The sequence below is a fragment of the Pinus tabuliformis genome, chromosome X, assembly GCF_031772625.1.
Source record: "Pinus tabuliformis cultivar Carrire ecotype Pingquan chromosome X, CPIR1, whole genome shotgun sequence".
NCBI lineage: Eukaryota > Viridiplantae > Streptophyta > Pinopsida > Pinales > Pinaceae > Pinus > Pinus tabuliformis.
In genome coordinates this window covers 1,231,021,942-1,231,041,978 of record NC_142308.1, presented here as the reverse complement: position 1 = coordinate 1,231,041,978, position 20,037 = coordinate 1,231,021,942, and the positions used below count along the sequence as shown (strand labels likewise).

The 20,037-nt window shown below is 41.0% G+C and overlaps 1 pseudogene; it reads left to right on the top strand.

The window, feature by feature from the left end:
- Positions 1-1,489: 1,489 nt before the first annotated feature.
- The window catches only part of LOC149144391 (oligopeptide transporter 3-like), a 143,800-nt pseudogene continuing 125,252 nt past the window's right edge, over positions 1,490-20,037 (top strand).

Below are 20,037 nucleotides of genomic sequence, written 5' to 3'. Positions count from 1 at the left end.
GAGCAAGAGGATCATCATTTTGTAATTCAAGGCTAAACAATTTAATCATGAGTTGAAAAACTTCAAGTGCAGAGTGTGAGTTATAGAGTTCCTCAGTTTTTGTAAGGCTTCAAAAGCATTTGAAAATGGAGAAATATGGTGACTCACCTCTTCATTTATTAGATGTTGAAATCAAGGCATAAGCCTTGCTGTTCTTATTTTCCCAAATGGCAAATTCCTTGTTTGAGGTAGGCTATTTTGGTTCTTTGTCTTCATCTCCAACACACACTCCTTTCCATATATCATTAAAAATGATAGTGTGTTTGATTTTCCGTGAGCATTCTGGATAGTTCTCCTTAGTGGTGGGAACCACTCCCACAATAAATATCAATGAATGCATTTTTTTTAAAAACTCTGCACTGTAAAAAAAAATATACTTCTGCTACTAATATATAAAATATTTTCACTCCTGGTGTTAAAGAAAAAAAACTGCACTGTAATAGCAATATTCTGAAAAAGAAAAATGCAATTTTGGTCAAGAATGCAGTTTTGGTAAAAAATGCAGTATGGAGGGAGCAGCATACTGGAGGGAGAAACTTACTGGAGGGAGCAACTTATTGGAGGGAGCAGCGACAGTGTGGGAGGAAGAGAAGAAAAAACTACCTCTATCAAGTTTTGTATCGATATTTGATTAGGTTCTAATAACATCTATGGAATATAATGGTGAGCATGCCAGTGATTACTATTGAGACAATTGCATTAACTGAGAAAAATATGGATATGACACTAGATGAAGTAGCAAAGGTGTCCAAAAAAAACCAGCCAAAAGACAATGAAGCAACAAATACAAGGAAGCATGGAATGAGCAGCGTACATGGAGAAGCTATTGGAATTTAGCATTAGAAATCTGTTGGCGAAGGCTAGAGATAGTAGTGTATACACTGAGTCGAATTCAAAATGCTGCATGAATGCCTCTATGGATCATATAGCGCACCAGGACTGCTGGAGGCCTCATAAAACAATGCGCTTCAATGTATGGGAGCTGCAAGGGGAGGTACACCAAGCTTTACACCAAGCATTACACTAGTTATCACGTAGAGGGCAAAGAACTGAAGAATATGGCAGATTACATGACAAATTTCTGAAAAATGGAAGAAGAGAGTTACAATGGCAAACTACAATACCAAAAATGGAGCTGGCTCTGATACCATGTCAGGTCAGGAGGTAACTACTCAAATGAGATTATATATATTCATTTGGGTTGTTCATAGTTATATACATGAGGGAGTGGCTGTTGAGTTTCATCTCCCGATGACTCTCCATTTTCTCTTATTATTTATTTACACTATTTACAATTGTTCACAAAATCCATATCATTAGGTGTCAACAAAGCCTATGCTTGATGTTGGATACATGTTGCAGATACCAGATCGCACTGAACTTGAAGAAATGCATCTTCTATGTTCCCTTTGGAATCTTGTTGGGTCACATGGTGTGTAAGCAAGGGCTAATGGCCGACCCTACAAATATTGCAATAATTGTGAATTTGGAGGCCCTAAGGACCGTTAAGCAGTTGCACGCAAGGCTGGGACATATGGGATATTACAGAAAAAATATCAAAGCATATGCTCAAATTACCGTGCTTATGGAGAATCTATTCAAGAAGGATGCAACATTCTGTTGGGATGAAGAACGTCAGCGCAACTTAGATGTATTGAAAGAAAAGATGGTCACTGCACCAATATTGGTATTCCCGAATTGGAAAAAGGAATTTCACGTACATGTGGATGCCTCTTGTATTGTGTTGGGTGTAGTGTTAACACAAGCCATTGAAGGAGAAATGGACCATCCTATAGCCTTCGCGAGTAGGAAATTATTGAAGGCTGAGAAGAATTACTCAACGAATGAGCGCAAAGGGTTGGCCATGGTGTACACGATGTAGAATTCCATGCACTATCTATTAGGAGGGAATTTTAAAATGTGCATAGATCATTCTACCTTGAAATACCTGGTAAGTAAGCCTGTGTTGGGGGGGGAGATCTGAAGATGGTTGCTTCTATTCCAAGAGTATGACTTTGAAGTAATTGTAAAACCAAGGAGTTTAAATGTGGGACCTGACCATCTGTCATAGATCAAAATAGGAAAGTATCTCAATAATCTAGAGGAAGGGTTGCCGGATGCGCAGCTCTTTGCGGTGCACATAGCAGATAACCATTTTGAAGATATCATTCATTTCTTCACTACAAGAATGGCACCAAAAGGGTATACAAGTTCGCAAAAGAATGAATTAGTAGTGTGCGCAGTAGATTTTTCAGTTATTGCGGGACATTTATATAAGATGGGTGCTGATGAAATATTGCAAAGATATGTGCCAGAATTTGAGAGGGATAGAATTCTTGTTGAAGCTCATGGGGGAGCTACTAGAGGTCATTATGTAGGAAATGCGACTACACAGAAGATTTTGCGCACAGGTATATGGTGGCCAATGTTGCACAAGGATTCCAAGGCATATTGTAAGGCATGCGATGCATGTCAGAGAACAGGCAAACCATCGTGAAGGGATGAATTTCCATTACAACTTCAAGTATCTTTCCAGCCATTTGAAAAATGGGTGATTGATTTTATTGGGCCAATTCAGCCCCCAGGGATGAAAACTGGTGCGCGCTATATCATCACCGCAACGGAATATCTATCTAGATGGGAAAAAGCACAATTGTTTAAGGATTATACATGGGCTACAATAGAAAAGTTTTTGTTTGAGTATGTATTAACCAGATTTGGCTGCCAGAAAGTGATGATGATTGATAGAGGTACGTACTTTCTGAACAAAATGTTCAGCACATTGACAGAAGAATTTCAGGTCTACCATCAGAAGAGTACATTGTATCACCCACAGGACAATGGAACTATTGAAACCTTTAACAAAATTTTGGAGAACACGCTAACAAAGATTTGCAACGCGCATTGAAATGACTGGGATGTGTGTGTGCCTGAGGTACTATGGGTTTATCGGACTACTTGCGAGAAGCTGATAGGAAAAAAGTTGTTCAGATTGGTCTATGGTGTAGAAGTTGTCATGCCGATGGAGTATATTGTGCCTAGTCTGTGCATAGCATCTCTCATAGGTATGGATGATCATGAAGCCTTCAAGAACAGCTCGTGCAGCTGATGGATCTTGAAGAGGACCGAATCTTGCCAGGATTCCATCAGCAAGTACAAAAGGAACGTGAAAAAGCATGGCACAATTGCCACATCAAAATTTGCACATTCAAGGTAAATGATCTTGTCTTGTTATATGATAGTAAGTTCACTAAATTTCTGGGTAAATTCCAGATGCATTGGCTAGGGCCATATATTATCAAGGAAATTACATATGGAGGCACAGTTTAGCTCGCGAAGCTGAATAGGGAAGCCTTCCCTAGAGGAGTGAATGGAAGCAGACTGAAGTTGTATACAGGGGATCCTACGCAATGACTATATTGCGACAAGATAGTCTTAGTGCTCCAAGCAGTTGCAAGGGGGCGCGATACTATAAACTACAGTTCCATGGTTGGAGGACTATGCAGTAGGAAGGTGTTGTTGGGAAAAGTATCCAATATGGAATGACCCTATCCCACTCTAAGGGTGATAGTACCTCAGCAACAATCAAAGCAAATCTATCTAAGATTTCTTCTTTATGAAAGTAAAATAGGGGAGAAAGAGGTCCACTAACCGATGTCTTTCGCTAATGGTTGATCCAATCTCTCTCCTTGCTGCTTGCTCTCAGCTCCTTGCTCTTTCACTGGCCCAGCTACACCAAGATCCTGCAAAATGGCAAGAGAGGGAAACTACAAGAAGCATACATTCATAATTGATTCAAGGATTAGAATAAATCAAATACACAAGTATAACAATACATCATTGAGACACATGCATATAGAAGAACCTCAAATGCTTTATTAATGGAAGAAGTAAAGTTCAGGAAGTGATACAACCATAAGAGGCCCAATCCAGCATCACCTTCCCAGTAGAAAGAAATCTCCTCTTCACCTCCTTCAAAGCAAATCACCCAATAGTTCTAAACTCAAACCAACAGCAATTCTTTACATTCACAAGATTCCAGCCTCCCTAGACCTCATGAGAGAGATCTATATATAGGAGTTTTGGAGAAAGGATGAGTCACCTTGAGCTTGGCATGAAGCTGACTAGTGTCCTCTCTCACTTCAGTTATTCTTCAGTTCTTGAGTCCACTTGGAGGTTCTTGCTTCCACTTGGAGATCTAGACCCTCTTACTCATCACCAGTCGAATTCCCTGATCCAAGTGTCATTTTGGAAGCTTCCTGGGCATTGACACCTTGTGGAATGACTGTGCCACATGTCCCAACTCGCCCAGCGCAGGTAACCTTCTTTGCAGTTGACATTCAGCACCGGTAGACAGTGGAGCAGTTGACATTCAGCGCAGATGCTCAGTGGAGCAGTTGACATGATCCAGAATTGCCTTGTTTTTTAGTGTTTTCAGGTGGAGAACTTTTATTCAGTGCTGTGGTTTGCTGACCTTGTTCCTCTAGGGGTAGGAACAACATGTTTAGGGACTTTGGATCCCTTAGATTATGGACATTTCATGCTTCATGCTGTAAGGCACAAAAATGTCTATAACAGTTGCCCCCTAAAGTATGAGGTCGTTTATCGGGTGAAATGCTTTATCAGGAGGATCCGAAGTTCATTCAATCGCTGAGAGGTGACCTGTAATAAGATACAATACAATACATTATTTTTCATACTGCTTTCATGATCTAGCTGAGGCGGGCATTCCCATGCTCAGCCTTCTAACTACATTTTTCTGTACATAGAACAGACAATCGTCTGATGGTAGACTGATAATTCTCTGCTAAAATTATCATCCTTTGAGTAGGATGATCATCTGCTGCACATGATGTACATGTCAAATGTCTTTATATTTCCTGAATATATATCGCAGCCCGGATGGATGAAACTAGATCCGGGGTCTTCAAACTCGTTCGATCTTCACTCTAAGTACAAGTCGATCCATGTGAGAATTGCGCTGAAGTCGAACATGGAAAGACATCGCTTGATTACCGGTCAATGATGTAAACCGTTAACAAGCGCGAGAGGAATCACCGATAATGATAATGACCCTCAAGGTACTGCAGTACAATTCACGTGGTGTGAATATAGGACTTGGCGTCGAACACCACGCAAAATCTTCTGGTCGAAGGTCATTGATGTATACCTGTCGCCGGAAGTGAGAAACTTGCCATTGAGGCATGCAAGCTTCAAAGTACTGAGGGGGTTGTTCCTAGATCGACTTCTTGGATAATGAGCTGAAGTCGACAAGAAGCGATCCGTCAAAGGAGGGCCTTAATGAATCCCACATCAGTGACACGGAACGGAGCTAATGATTTTAATGGAGGTGAAAACAATCTGTGAAATATGATTCAGGGTGGCGGACATGAAAGGATGAAAGATGATGTATGGTAGTGGATGGGACACGGTTGACTCTTTCTGAACGACATCTCTTGAACATATAACGACACTGATGTGATGGATCGGTAGCATTACCCCAAATGTGGATGGTTTGGCGAGACCATGGTGATGAGACCGGTGAATGAAACAACCCAACCCGATGTGGTACGGAGGAAAAGTGTCATGTTCAAGAGCGACTTGCTACCATTAAAGCTTTGAGGTTCTCCCAATTTTTCCCCAGTCATTTCTGACCAGTACCTCTTTATTTTTGTCAAGCTTGAGGAGGATAACATATGCTTGTTCTATAACCTGCCCTTCGGGCAAGCCCATCGCTATGTTTTAACGAGCTTAGCGATAGGGAAACTCGTTCTCGTCTAAAGACAAGTTTGTCGCTATTTAATCATTTTAACGAGTCTAACGACAAGGAAAACTCGGTCCTTTTCATTTTTAGAGAGTCTGAAAAGGTACATAAAGTCAACTCCAAAATTCCTTTTTCGTCATCTAATCCCTTAAGTCCGAAAAAGTATAAAACAATACAAAAGGGATGAGTTTTCGATAACTTTAACGAGCCGAATAAAACAAGCGCTCGACCTTTTTGTGCAATAATCCCTCAGGTCCAAAAAGATTAAAATCTAGAGGAGGGATAGCTCTTCCGGTCCTTTTAATGAGCTGGAAGGCCAAAACTCGGCAATCTTTTCATATTTTACGAGTCAGATGAAAAGAGCTTAAAGAAGACTCGTCTTTTGAGGAACGAGTGATAAACAGGGATAGCAACTGATTCCAGGTACAGGTTGGAATTTTCCAATCACGGCAGTGTCACAAGGATGGCTAGGTGAAATCACTCTTCGCAGCTGTTCCTCAAAATGGGTAAACAATCATATGGAGGTGAACGATCGGCCAAATGAAAGTGGAGGTGGCAGGTGCAAACACGACCAAGGCTTTTTATGGCTGATAAATTTACGATCACAGTGGTTATTTACCGGGATAGGTTCATTTTTTATTTAAAAATGAGCTTAAACTCTGGAGGAAACATTGCTCACTGCTTTTATTTATTTTTTAACGAGCATGAAGACCGCGTTAAAACTGCTCGGATCTTGCGTTTATTTTTTAACGAGCATGAACTATGTGCTAAAACTGCTCGGATCTCGCTTTTCTATTTTTTAACGAGCATAAATTCCGCGGTAAAACTTCTCGATCTTATGTTTATTTTTTAACGAGCATGAACTATGTGCTAAAACTGCTTGAAAATACCAGTCATAAGATAAGGAATGTCCCCTGTGAGATCTCTATTTTTTAAGGAGTTTCATCTTCACTAAGCTTTACTCCATATCCTTTCTTTATGCAAGTTCGGAAACGGCTAATCCCAAAAACAGATAAATAACCGCTCTTAGCTTGCACTCCAAAAGGTTTGCATGCCCCCAGGTATAAAATACAATTTCAAGGTTGCCCCTCCTCTCCCCCACCTCTGCTTTTCTTTGGGTGTTCACAGCTACTTTTCGTCTTGCTAGTCTAATGTTAACGATACTTGTCTTCTCGTTATTTTTAATGGGTCTTATGCGATACTTGTCTTCTCGTCAACCCAACTTTTAACAGATCTTTTGCAAGATCGCAAGAGAACAGCTACTTGCGACAAGAGAGCAGCTACCTGCGACAAGAGAAGAACACTACTCAAAGACAAAACATTTGTGTTATTGAGGGAGGCTTACCTCTTTCTGGTTACCCAAAGATTGTCTTGTTATTTTTTCAACAAAACACTTCCTCGGCAATGTCTACCGAAATAGACAAGGGTGAATGACCTTTGTCAAACACGTAACCTTGACAAAAGAATCTTATTCCAGAACAACCCCTCTTCCATCCACGGACGGGGTACGGACTAGTCATATTCTCCCGCGGAAATTCTACCTTATACCCAAAGTTTTCTCTGCCCGAAGCAGACCAGGATGCATGCCCCCTGGGTTCCAGTCCCATCTTTCTGAATCACTCGCACTCATCGGGAAGGAGGACTGGGGGTGGAGACATTTCTTGATTGAATAGACCATTCAAGGTTGGTATGTGGCTATTTGCGATGCGTGATCCCGGAAATGAAAGTTGGTCTACGAGCTTGACCATTCTTCCTTCGTGTGGAAAACACATTACTCTAAAGAGTGAGGAGACTATTGCTCCCATGCAATATATATAGTCTCGTCCAAGGAGTAGGTTATAATCCAAGGGTCCTTGAACGACCATCACGTTCATTTAAACGGTCTTCCCTTTTAATGTAACAGGCACATTGGGGAGGATCCCTAATGGTCGACTGGTTCCTTTATCGAAACCCGAGAGATTTCTTATCTCAGGCAAAAGCGCCGGGGAACCCAGTGCTTTCCAAGCAACAGAGGAAAGGATACTCACAGATGCCCCTTCATCAATGATAGTGCCAGCCATTACCATTCTGTAAATTTGGACTATGATTCTGAATGGTATACTGGCCGGCAACCGGGGTCTGCCTAGTTGGTTCCAATCAAAGGACACAACCAGGTTGCTTGGTGGTGGGACCGAATACACGGCCGGATATGACCCTGACGATGTTCCTTCCTGCAATAAAGGAATGGGCGCATTGCCCTGACGCTCATCAGAGTCTGTGTTGATGAAAAGAATCTGGATGGTGTCATCCTTATTCTCTTCGGTGAGGGTGTCATTTGAAGATGAATCTTCATTGACGGTGTCATTTGAAGATGAAACCTCCGAAGGCAGAACCGGGTCAACTGCCGTTTCGACCTTTGGACTTTCGTCCGGTCTGGATTCAGTAGGTTTATTTTCAACGACTGACACTTCAGCTGACCACTTGAGCGGGCCAGCTGTATTCTCAACCAACGAAGGACTTGGCACGAGTTTTTTGTATCCAGGAGGAAGTCTCAACGGTGAAACCGGACGATCTTCCAAAACTCTCTTCACTTTGTCTAAGAAGGGACAACGGTGGATGGCATGATCGCCTTCACACAGTCTGCAGGGGGATCTTGCTCCCCCTCTTTGTCTTGAACCTTCACTTTCGCTGGTTGACGGTAAGCATTCAACATGGCTATCAGAGGTTGATGCTCCCGAACTGTGCAAACGAGGGGACCAGTCCCTTAGTATCCGGGGAATACAGGGACAATCTCTATGGAAGTGGTCTCCTCTACATATGACACATGGCAATTTAGGCCCGGTCTGTGCTGTGTGTGGATTTTTGTCAGATATCTTTTGCTTGCCCCCAGTCGCCTTAGGCTCCTTCTTCTTCTTCTCTCTCTTCTTCTTCTCCTTCTTCTCCATGGGAGCTTGGCTTTTGCCGGCTCTACCTTGCGAAGATGAAGGATTGGAGGAAGAGTTATAAGAAGTAGAAGGCTGGTGGGCAGCTCTAGACTGATCTAACTGTTGACTCGACTGTTCAGGAACCATGGTGTTCTGAACTACATTGGTTGAGAATAGCCAAATTGGCAGGCCAATTGTCAGTCCTGGAAAAGACAATGTGGCCATGTGGGGCGCACCAACTTCTCCCCAAGAGGAGAAAGGACTAGGATTTCCATCATGTGGAATTCCTTGGTTGGTGCATTCCATGTTCTCGACCTACAGATCAACGCAGGAATAGGAGGTGATTATGTTCCGTTTAAAATAAATTTTATAACGACGCTTTAGACACAACTTGCTTTTTCACTTTTTAAGAGTCGAGAAAAAGCTAAAGATGACTCTAGTCTCCTTCGATGTTTTAACGAGCCCGAAGTGACAAATGCTCGGATGGACTTTTTCAGTTATAGAGTTTGAAAAAGGCCAAAAGAAACTACTCTGGAGATCTAGGCAGAGGGTGTGCCAAACTTTTCGCAAAACCACAGAATACGTTTTACGGTACGGGTGGTCGATCTTCGTGAATGTTGTGTTCACTGCATTGCGATCAGTAGGGCGGCCGACACGGCTTCCTATGGATAAAGGCTTTGTTCCTATAGGGGTCTCCCAATATATACGCGACGGTACGTGGGAGCACAAGTCCGTATTGATACTTATCGCTTCACCGTGGAGGAATCACCCAACCACTCAACGCTAAGATATCACGTTTAACGACGCCGGAACACGTCTCTAGCTTAGACCTCTATGTGTTTGCGTTATGTTTCAAAGCGTTGTTATGTAAATTCAATTTATTTTAAGGTTGATCTTGTTTAGCAGTTTGCCTTTATGGATCACCACGAGATGTGTGGTACAACTCCTAAATGCAGTCTAAGATGATAAGCAAGCTTTTCAATCTTTCAACTTATGAAAATCTTAACTACTGAGGGAAAAGAAAGACATCATCTTTTCACACAGATCATAGAGCACACACTAATGCACTTTTTCCTAAATCAACATGCAAGCTGTCAAAATGCACATGCACAATGCAGGTATTTCTTTTCTCTTTCTTAATGTTGATGTACTACAAAAAGAAAGTTGTTGTATAACTTTGAATTCAATTTCAAGTGAAAGCAAACAAGCTTTTGTCCAAAATCAAAAGACACCTTAAGATTTACTTGTTTCAACACTAGAAATACTTAAATTCAAACCATATGACGAAAGCAAAAGCTCAATCAGCTATGAACAGCAAACAAACTAACTCTTAAGATCAGAACGACACTTATCACAGGTCTAGATCTAAGAGGCCACAGCAAGACTAGTTCACTTTCGTTATGGGAAACTGCAAATGATGTAATAAATACACAAAGAACAAATACAGTTTCTTTATACAACCGAGGCGGAATAGTGGCAAAGAAAGGTGGTTTTAGATAGGTACATTGACTGATAACAGGCTACAAAAACAGGGATGAAAACAGGGCAACTGAAAGCAGAGAACCCCAGTTGCACAAGGCCTAACTGGTTCAGCGCAGGTAGTACACTGTCAGTTTGACATTCAGCACAGGTAGCCCCTTCGGGACCTGCGATGAAATGCAGACTGCCTTCACAGTGCCTGCAATGAAGAGAGAAACTCTCGTTTTTCTTAGGTTCTGGGTCACAGATTGCTCAAAAATCAACAGTTTTTGGCCAAATCAAAGCTATCAATCAAGTACACACTAAAGGATGAAAAGGGGGATGAAAAGCTATCACTAAGAGCTATTCAGAGTCCTTGTGGATCAGCTCTTCAAATCATAAACATGCCCAGAAACTGAGCTAGAGTAGCTGCCCTCTACTTTGCATTTGAAAGATCCAAATGCAATTTGATTCGGTACTCCCTGTGTTTAGGAAATGAATAGCAAAAACACAAACAAACAACAAGATACGTTCCCCAGCGGAGTCGCCAATTTGTTGTTGGGAAAAGTATCCAATACGGAATGACCCTATCCCACTCTAAGGGTGAGAGTACCTCAGCAACAATCAAAGCAAAGCTATCTAAGATTTCTTCTTTATGAAAGTAAAATAGGGGAGAAAGAGGTCCACTAACCGATGTCTTTCGCTAATGGTTGATCCAATCTTCTCTCCTTGCTGCTTGCTCTCAGCTCCTTGCTCTTTCACTGGCCCAGCTACACCAAGATCCTGCAAAATGGCAAGAGAGGGAAACTACAAGAAGCATACATTCATAATTGATTCAAGGATTAGAATAAATCAAATACACAAGTATAACAATACATCATTGAGACACATGCATATAGAAGAACCTCAAATGCTTTATTAATGGAAGAAGTAAAGTTCAGGAAGTGATACAACCATAAGAGGCCCAATCCAGCATCACCTTCCCAGTAGAAAGAAATCTCCTCTTCACCTCCTTCAAAGCAAATCACCCAATAGTTCTAAACTCAAACCAACAGCAATTCTTTACATTCACAAGATTCCAGCCTCCCTAGACCTCATGAGAGAGATCTATATATAGGAGTTTTGGAGAAAGGATGAGTCACCTTGAGCTTGGCATGAAGTTGACTAGTGTCCTCTCTCACTTCAGTTATTCTTCAGTTCTTGAGTCCACTTGGAGGTTCTTGCTTCCACTTGGAGATCTAGACCCTCTTACTCATCACCAGTCGAATTCCCTGATCCAAGTGTCATTTTGGAAGCTTCCTGGGCATTGACACCTTGTGGAATGACTGTGCCACATGTCCCAACTCGCCCAGCGCAGGTAGCCTTCTTTGCAGTTGACATTCAGCGCAGGTAGACAGTGGAGCAGTTGACATTCAGCGCAGATGCTCAGTGGAGCAGTTGACATGATCCAGAATTGCCTTGTTTTTGAGTGTTTTCAGGTGGAGAACTTTTATTCAGTGTTGTGGTTTGCTGACCTTGTTCCTCTAGGGGTAGGAACAACATGTTTAGGGACTTTGGATCCCTTAGATTATGGACATTTCATGCTTCATGTTGTAAGGCACAAAAATGTCTATAACAGAAGGCTGTGTGGAAAATAGTGAAGTTGCAACATATGAAGCTACGCCATGAGGGGAGGTGTCGCGCAGCACAGCATAAAAGTGACCGTTGGAGTCATTGTTCACGATTTGACAACCAAAAGACAGTTAAGAGGAGTGGGCTAGTGGCATTTAAGGAAAAGATATTTGAATATCTAACGCCAAAACAACATTTATTGTCAAAATTTGGGGGGAAAATTTAGATTTGAATTCAAAACCCCCTATAAATTACGCGTGCTAGTCCAATAGAGAATATTTTGTGCCCTTAGCATTGTTGTTTAAATTTTTTGTCTTTAGCTTATGAGCCAAGCATTTTGGGAGGAATTCCTAGCACACACATACATTTCTCTTGAAGCCTGTGAGTTATTTATGGAGAGTATGACTACCACCAACCCTGCCAAAGCCCTAAGTCTGAAAGGATTCATATTTGACACTCCAGGAACATAAGTATCTAGTGTAGAAGCTACGCCTGCAGTGTCCATGGCACCGAAGTCACCAAGACCAAAACATACCACGGCAAAATTGAAGCAACTTGCAACAAAGGAAAAGTAGAAAAATCCAGTACCAATGTGTAAGTCCCCTAGGAAGAATTATGCAGCACGGAAACATTAGAAAGATAAGCAACCAATGAAAGATAAGCAACCAATGAAATATAAGCAGAACGTAGTGGACCTGGAGGCGGAAGGTGGCATGGAACCTATAACAAAGATACTTGGGTATATCCCTTCGAGGAAGGAAAAGGTGAAGATCGTAAAGGACCCAGACTCTGATAAATTTACCATCTCCACACCCCTACTACCTGAGAAGGTCTCGTTTGAAGGTCCTCGGCTCGTGCGGATCCCACTATTGAAGATGGAGGATTGGGACCTCATAGATCATGCTAATTTCCCACACTTAGTGATGGAAAAATATATGAAGAGAGTCTATTATGAAGATACAGGTGTTACAACACTGGAAATAGAGGAATGGGTCCATAGTGTCGAGCAATCAAGGTTGCTTGACTTGCTCTAGGTGCCACATTACCACCGCACCCCCATTAACACAATTTATGTGTGCCAACTGCTTACATTGGTGCATGATGGGTGCCTATGGCTAGGAGGGCCTATACCCATCACATATATGCTCATTCATAGGATTACACACATGCCATACAAAGTTTTGAACCCATCCAAGGAATTTGGCAGAAAGACGGGGGAGAAGGACCTTGCAAAAAGAATGAAGAAAGATTACAAAATCGTAAAGAAGTCGCGTGTGTATTCAATTTTATCTATCTCAGACCCCGCAGTTCAATTGGCCCACAGATATTAACAGGAAATGTGATGAGGAAATGTCACGGGGATGATATTCCAACGACCGTAATGTCCCTAGCTGCATAATATGCGAAGGGCGTGTAGTTCAATTGGTCCAAATACCTTTGTTAGGAGTTCCTCGCGAACTGCCGAGAGGTCCACGATGAAACCAAGTCGTTTCACTATGCTTGGTTATTGTTGTTTATTGTGCTTGTCACATGGGAATTGCTGGAGGATGGCCAGTTTCATCCGCTTGAGGAAGGATTACCAGAGGAAACACAATTCACCTCCTTATGGGCTACCAAGGACCTCGTGCAGATCACAGAGACAAAAATATTTTGGGTCCTGATGGAATCAAGTCTCTGCATGGCTATTAACTAGTGTCCAAGGTTGTCCTCAACCTTATACATGCAGCTATCAGCCTACGCAACATTCAAGGATGACTTCGATAGGGTGTATATCTAGGAGCAGAAGGATCCAACGCAGAAGTGGCATGACTTGCCATATTTGGTAATCGAAACGTATGTATAAGAGGTGGTAACAAGATGGCCCATACAATGGCGTGCCCCTTCAAATCTTGCTGCGGGGCCAAGCTCAAGTGTGGAGAGTGCTGTTGTGAAGAAAAGGAAGGAGGAAGCTAAGCAGGCTGTGTAGAACTTGGCTCCACAGAAAGAGAAGGATGCTGGAGAGAAGGATCATGTTGAGAAGGAACGCGCTGCCAAGGAGAAGGTAGAACAGGAGAAGCATGAGTCCCAGAAAGGTGACAAGTCACCTTTGCTAAAAATAGAAATAGAAGATCTTATAGGACAAGGCGATGGAGGTGAGGAAGGGCAGTGCACCCCCTTCATTCTGAAAAGGCGTGAATTGGAGCAACAAGGTGGATCACGGAAAAAGAAAAAAGCTCAGAAAACAAAGGTTGATCCCATGGTGCTCATAGAAACCAATCTTGATGAGATCGGTGATAAATTCAGGAAAACCGCAACAGAAGTACTACAACAGTTTGAACAACATTACATGCAAACATTGGGAGGAGTTCAGAAGGATATCCAAGAGTTGCATCTCAAAGCAACCAAGATCCAAGAAGATGTCGAGAAGGCAAGTGGTGCACAAGGCAGTTTGGTATGGGGTAAAAGTACAGTCGCAGAGATGGCCTGGATGCAAGATGTGCAAGTCGTCCCCTTGCCTGAAGATTTAGTTTGTGCCGACACTAAGGAACAACGTGCCCTCCTTAACAAGGTTACAAAAATGGGTCTAAACCTTGTTGTGATATCACTTGAGTCACTGCATGCATTACTACAGGGAGTTGTGGAAGAGCTTCACATCAGGGAACAACGAGAACTCAGTGATGTAAGTGAAATCAAAGTCAAAATCAACAGTTATTCACTAAAAAGATGCAGGTTTTGAAGGAGAAGGAGATGCTACAAGTGCACAATTCATGATTGGAGTCAGTAGTCACAGATGCATGCAGGACATTTCTTGAGCTTCATATCCCCTAGGATGCACAACCAGAATAAAAAATCAGAAAGCTAGCTACTGGTGTGCACGAAGCCAAAGCTAACTCGGTTAACTGAGTTCAATTTAAACTCAACATGAAGATCACCAAGCTGCAATTAAAGTTGCAGCCCACGACTCCGCCGGAGGTTCAGGAGCATCGCAGAGCCACGATGAAGGAAGGAATGGCTACTCTGGATTCCACAATTGCTGACTACGCATCATTATTTGAGAAAGACATGGAGTTGGTGATTAATCTGCAGGAGGATTTGAACCTGCAGACACTAAATATGGAAGTAAGGGAGTTGCAGTGCCAATATGATGAAGTTAGGGCAACGGTGCGCTCCAAAGCACCAGTGCAGAACCTAGCCAAATTACAGGAGGGCAAGCAACTCCTCATGCAGGTAGAGGAAGCATGGAAGAAGGAGGCCTTGCTAAAGGCCAGGTTACAACCATGGTTGGAAGAGACTTATCAAGTTATGACCACCATCCAGGACAAGCTTAAAGGCTTGCAACAGACATAACAGAGAATGAGGTTAGCCACAGAAGGACCAGCTACAAAAAATTTAGCTAAGGAAGTCAAGAAGGTAGCAACTCAGAGCACTTCCAAAGTCACCATGATCTAGGTAGAGTTAGGGGACCTTTGCAGCAAGATCGCATCGCCAACCACATGATTCGAGGGCAAGTAACGATCTTTGTGTTGGGGGCTTGTTGGTATGGGGTTCCCTAGGTCAGTCTTGGGGTTAAGATAACCCAAGTTTCGATGTATTTTTTGTAACTAATGTAAAGTCTCCATGATTTGTAGATGCAGAGAACGTAGATAATTAGGAGTCAAAGGGGTTTTAGCCCCTTGTGTATGAAAAGTTTGAGTCGATTTTGAGACACACCCATGGTCCGCAAACAAAGAGATTGTATGAAAAAGGCTATAAATAGGTGTGTCTTAGAGAGTCTAAAGCAGGTCCGTGTGGATAATAGATGGAGTCTTAGAAGTGATAGCATAGAGAATTGGGTCAGATAGGAGAAGAAAGGCTCTACATCTGAGTGGGTAGAGGCCTAGGTAGAGTTCGTAGCTGAGTGCGCAAGGTAGTTTTGTTAGGTCCCTATAATACTAGTGATTACCCCATTACTATTGTAGTTGTATCTCTTATTAATATTTTTGTGCCCCTATTTTCCCCATATTGTTATTACTGTGCCCCATAGAATCCCTCTATTGTTATTTTTGTGGCTTTATATTATTATTGTTAGGTCGGCTGGGTTATATTGTGACTCCTTAAACTCCTATATATAAAAACGAGGTTTTGTCATTTGAATCATCCAAGAATTGTTCAATTGTGTAATGTAAAGGAGGTTGCCCCATCAAAGAGGCTGAATTCTAAGGCATTCAACTATCTTTTCTATCTTTTTGTGAGCTGGTTTCATAACATTTGGTATCAGAGCATTGGATTCTAGGGTTTTGCTGCTCCAAATAGGTCATCATGGCATTTTCGCTATAGCTTTTTTCTGCGACATTTCAGAAGCTAAAAAAAACCCATTTGAGACAAAATCACACTGAACCTTGGGTCTGAATTTCATAGCTTTTCGTACTATATTTGCAGAGAGATATGATCTAAGGAAGTTGGTCTTTTTGCAGACTCCTGAATTACATTCCAAACAGGTGAGCTGGGGAAAATCGTCATAACTTTCTCTCTGAGCATCACATTGAAATTTCGTAAGAAGGTGCAGAAAGAGGATGGGTTTTAGTTTCTTGTATATATTTTTCAGAGCCAAAGGCCGAAATAGTGACTCGTGGCAGCTCCTACAAGTTCACTCTACTAAACTAGTCTATAATTAGGTCACTGTGGGAGATTTGGCATAACTCTTCCCTGGAGAATCCAATTTGGATCAGACTGGTGGCATTGGAAAGAGGACACAAAGGGCTACCGCAAATTGCAATTTCAGAAGTGGATGTTCTGAAATTACAAAGATACATCAGATTCAATAACAAGCTCCTACAAAGTGAAAAAAGGTGTGTAGTTTTTTTTTTTTTTTTTGCATAAGCTTGGTTTGAAAAATTAGTTTGAAGGAATTCAAAGGGCATAATAAAGCATTATTATCAATAATTGATGCCTCGAGGAAAGAAAATGCAAACACCTAGTAAGCAACCTGAAAGCTCTAGAATGACTCATGAAGAAGAGGAAGAAATGCAACATGATATATCAAAATTACGAGACCAAGTGCAACAAGTGTCACTTGCACAAAAAGGAACAGAATCTAAGATGGATGGTTTAAAGAAAGGCGTAGAAGCTAAGATGGATTATTTAAAGAAAGGTGTAGAAGCTAAGATGAATGATGTGGAAGCTAAGATGGACGAATTGAAGATAGATTTGAAGACAGACATGGAAGATTTGAAGACAGATTTAACAAAGTTTCGATAATAAAGGCTTACTAATGGTGAAAGGGTAGTAAAGGAAACTCATGATGAGAACAAAAGAAATGTTAATCATGATTTCATAGACTCTAATGTTGGATCGAAGACCCACCATATTCCAAAAATCGATATGAGGAAGTTTGATGGCAAGGATCCCGCAACATGGATATTACAAATGGAGCAATTTTTCGATCTCAATAATGTGCAAAACACACAAAAGGTACGTATTGCAACTTTATATTTGGAACCAAATCAGTTTGTATGGTACCAATGGCTTTGCTCTCATCAACAAATTATCACTTGGGCAATTTTTACGGAAGAATTGACAACACATTATGAGGATACAAAAAGCAACACTTTTTTTAGCTAATTGATAAGTCTCAAACAAAAGGGTTCAATAATGAAGCACATTGAGGAGTTCCAAAAATTGAACATAAGGGTAAAAAATATTCCAGAGGAGCATAGGATTGATGTGTTCATAGGGACTTTAAATGATAATATCCAACATGATGTTTGCCTTTGGGAACCTGATTCATTAGAGAAGGTATTCAGGTTAGCAAGAAAAATGGAAAGAAAAATTATGGCAACCAGGAAGCATACCACTCACAACTATAAAGATGGAAGTGTTGTTGCCCCTAGTCTTCCACAACCTATAAGGTTGACACCACAAAAATTGGAAGAAAAAAGAGAAAAAGGGCTTTGTTATAGTTGTGATAGAAAATACATTAAAGGTCATAAGTGTGCTGAGAAGAAATTATTCTACATAGATTGTGAAAAGGAAGAAGAAAAGGAGCAAGAAAAGTCAAAAGAAAAGGATATACTCCAAGAACAAAGCCTAGATAAAGAAGAAATGAATCCGACCATATCTTGTAATGCATTGGCTGGAATTACCACTCCTCAAACCATCAAGATAGAAGGACAAATCAAGAAGAAAAAGGTAATAGTGTTGATTGATTCAGGAAGTACCCACAATTTTATTCATTGTAAGGTAGCAAAAGAATTGAATTGCTTCTTATATCCAACACCAGATTGTCAAGTGATGGTTGCAAATGGAGGAATAATAAGTTGCTCTGGAAAGTGCCATAACATCAAGTTATCGATGGGAGAATATGCATTGACTAGCCCAATGCTTTCCATTCCAATGGGAGGTGTTGATGTTGTACTAGGAGTCGAATGGCTACAATCCTTGGGTACAATAGCTTTTAATTTTCAAGAACTTTTCATGAAATATTTTGTAGAAGGAAAGGAAGTTGAATTAAGGGGTATTGCAGGGAAACCGGGAAATATAATCAACTCTAATGGTATGACAAAGCTTCTAAAAAAGCAATAAAGAGGTGTAATTGCGCAATTATGTTCGCTAGATGTTTCCACATTGGAATCATCTATTTCTCCAGATCTCCAAAAATTCTTGGACAATCATTCCAAGCTATTTGAGACTCTCAAAGGTCTCCCACCTATTCGTGACCATGATCATGCTATTCATCTGATTCCAAGAAGTGTTCCTCCAAACATCAGGCCGTACAAATATCTCTATGCCAAAAAAGTGAAATCGAACGTATGGTTGCAGAAATGTTAGAGGCTGGTATAATTCAACCTAGTCAAAGTTCTTTCTCTTCTCCAGTAGTATTGGTGCACAAGAAGGATGGATCATGGCGCATGTGTCCGGATTATAGGGAGCTCAACAAGCTCACTATTAAACATAAGTTTCCCATTCCTGTCATTAATGAATTGTTGGATGAATTTCATGGATCAATTTACTTCACCAAGTTGGATCTTCGTTCAGGATGTCATCAAATCAGAATGAAGACTGAAGACATTCCGAAAACAACATTTAGAACTCATGAGGGTTATTATGAATTCTTGGTCATGCCTTTTGGCCTTACCAATGCACCTTCTACATTTCAATGTTTGATGAATTCCATTTTCAAACCCTTCCTTAGAAAATTTATGTTAGTATTTTTTGATGATATACTGATCTACATCAAGTCTTGGAAGGATCATGTTGAACATGTTGACAGGGTGCTACAACTATTGGAGGAGAAACAATTATATGAAAAAAGATCCAAATGTTTCTTTGGAGTACAAGAGGTGGAATATCTGGGTCATATTGTATCTCATGAAGGAGTTAAGGTAGACCCTAGCAAAATTAAAGCCATTAAGGAATGGAAAATCCCCACATCCATAAAGCATCTGCGAGGATTTCTCAGGTTGACAGGGTATTATCGCAAGTTTGTTAAGAATTATGGGAGAATAACAGCACCTCTAACAACATTATTGAAGAAATATGCATTTTCATGGACTGCAGAAGCAACAAAGGACTTCGAACATCTTAAAAAGGCAATGTGCCAAGCACCGGTCTTAGCTACACTAGACTTCACAAAAACCTTTATTGTGGAATGTGATGCTTCAGGAAATGGAATTGGTGTTGTTTTAATGCAAGATGAAAGACCCATTGCTTTTGAAAGTCGTCTAATCAAGGGAAAGTTTTTACACAAAGCTATTTATGAGAAGGAAATGTTGGTAATACTACATGCACTTAAGAATGGCAACCCTACCTAATGGGAAGACACTTCAAGGTAAAAATGGATCATGATAGCATTAAATACTTTTTAGAACAAAGATTATCCTCTGAAGAGCAACAAAAGTGGGTCACAAAGATGTTGGGTTATGACTTTGAAATCATCTACAAAAAAGTGAAGCAAAATGTGGTGGCAGATGCACTCTCAAGAAAGGATGAGGATGTGGAAGCATTGTTGTGCGCCATTTCTATTATCCAACCAGATTGGATAAATGAAGCAAGGGAGGAATGGAAGAATGATGAAGAAGTGTGGGCACTTATTTGAAAGTTACAACAAGATTCCAGTACATCTGATACATTTAGCTGGCAAAATTATTCGTTATGGTACAAAGATCGCTTATACCTCTGTAAGAATTCCCAACTCAAATAAAAGATTCTTATGGAATTGCACGCTTCTCCCTTAGGAGGGCACTCGGGATTTTAAAAACTTACCACAGGGTTAAGAAGGAATTTTTTTTGGATGGCCTTGAATCA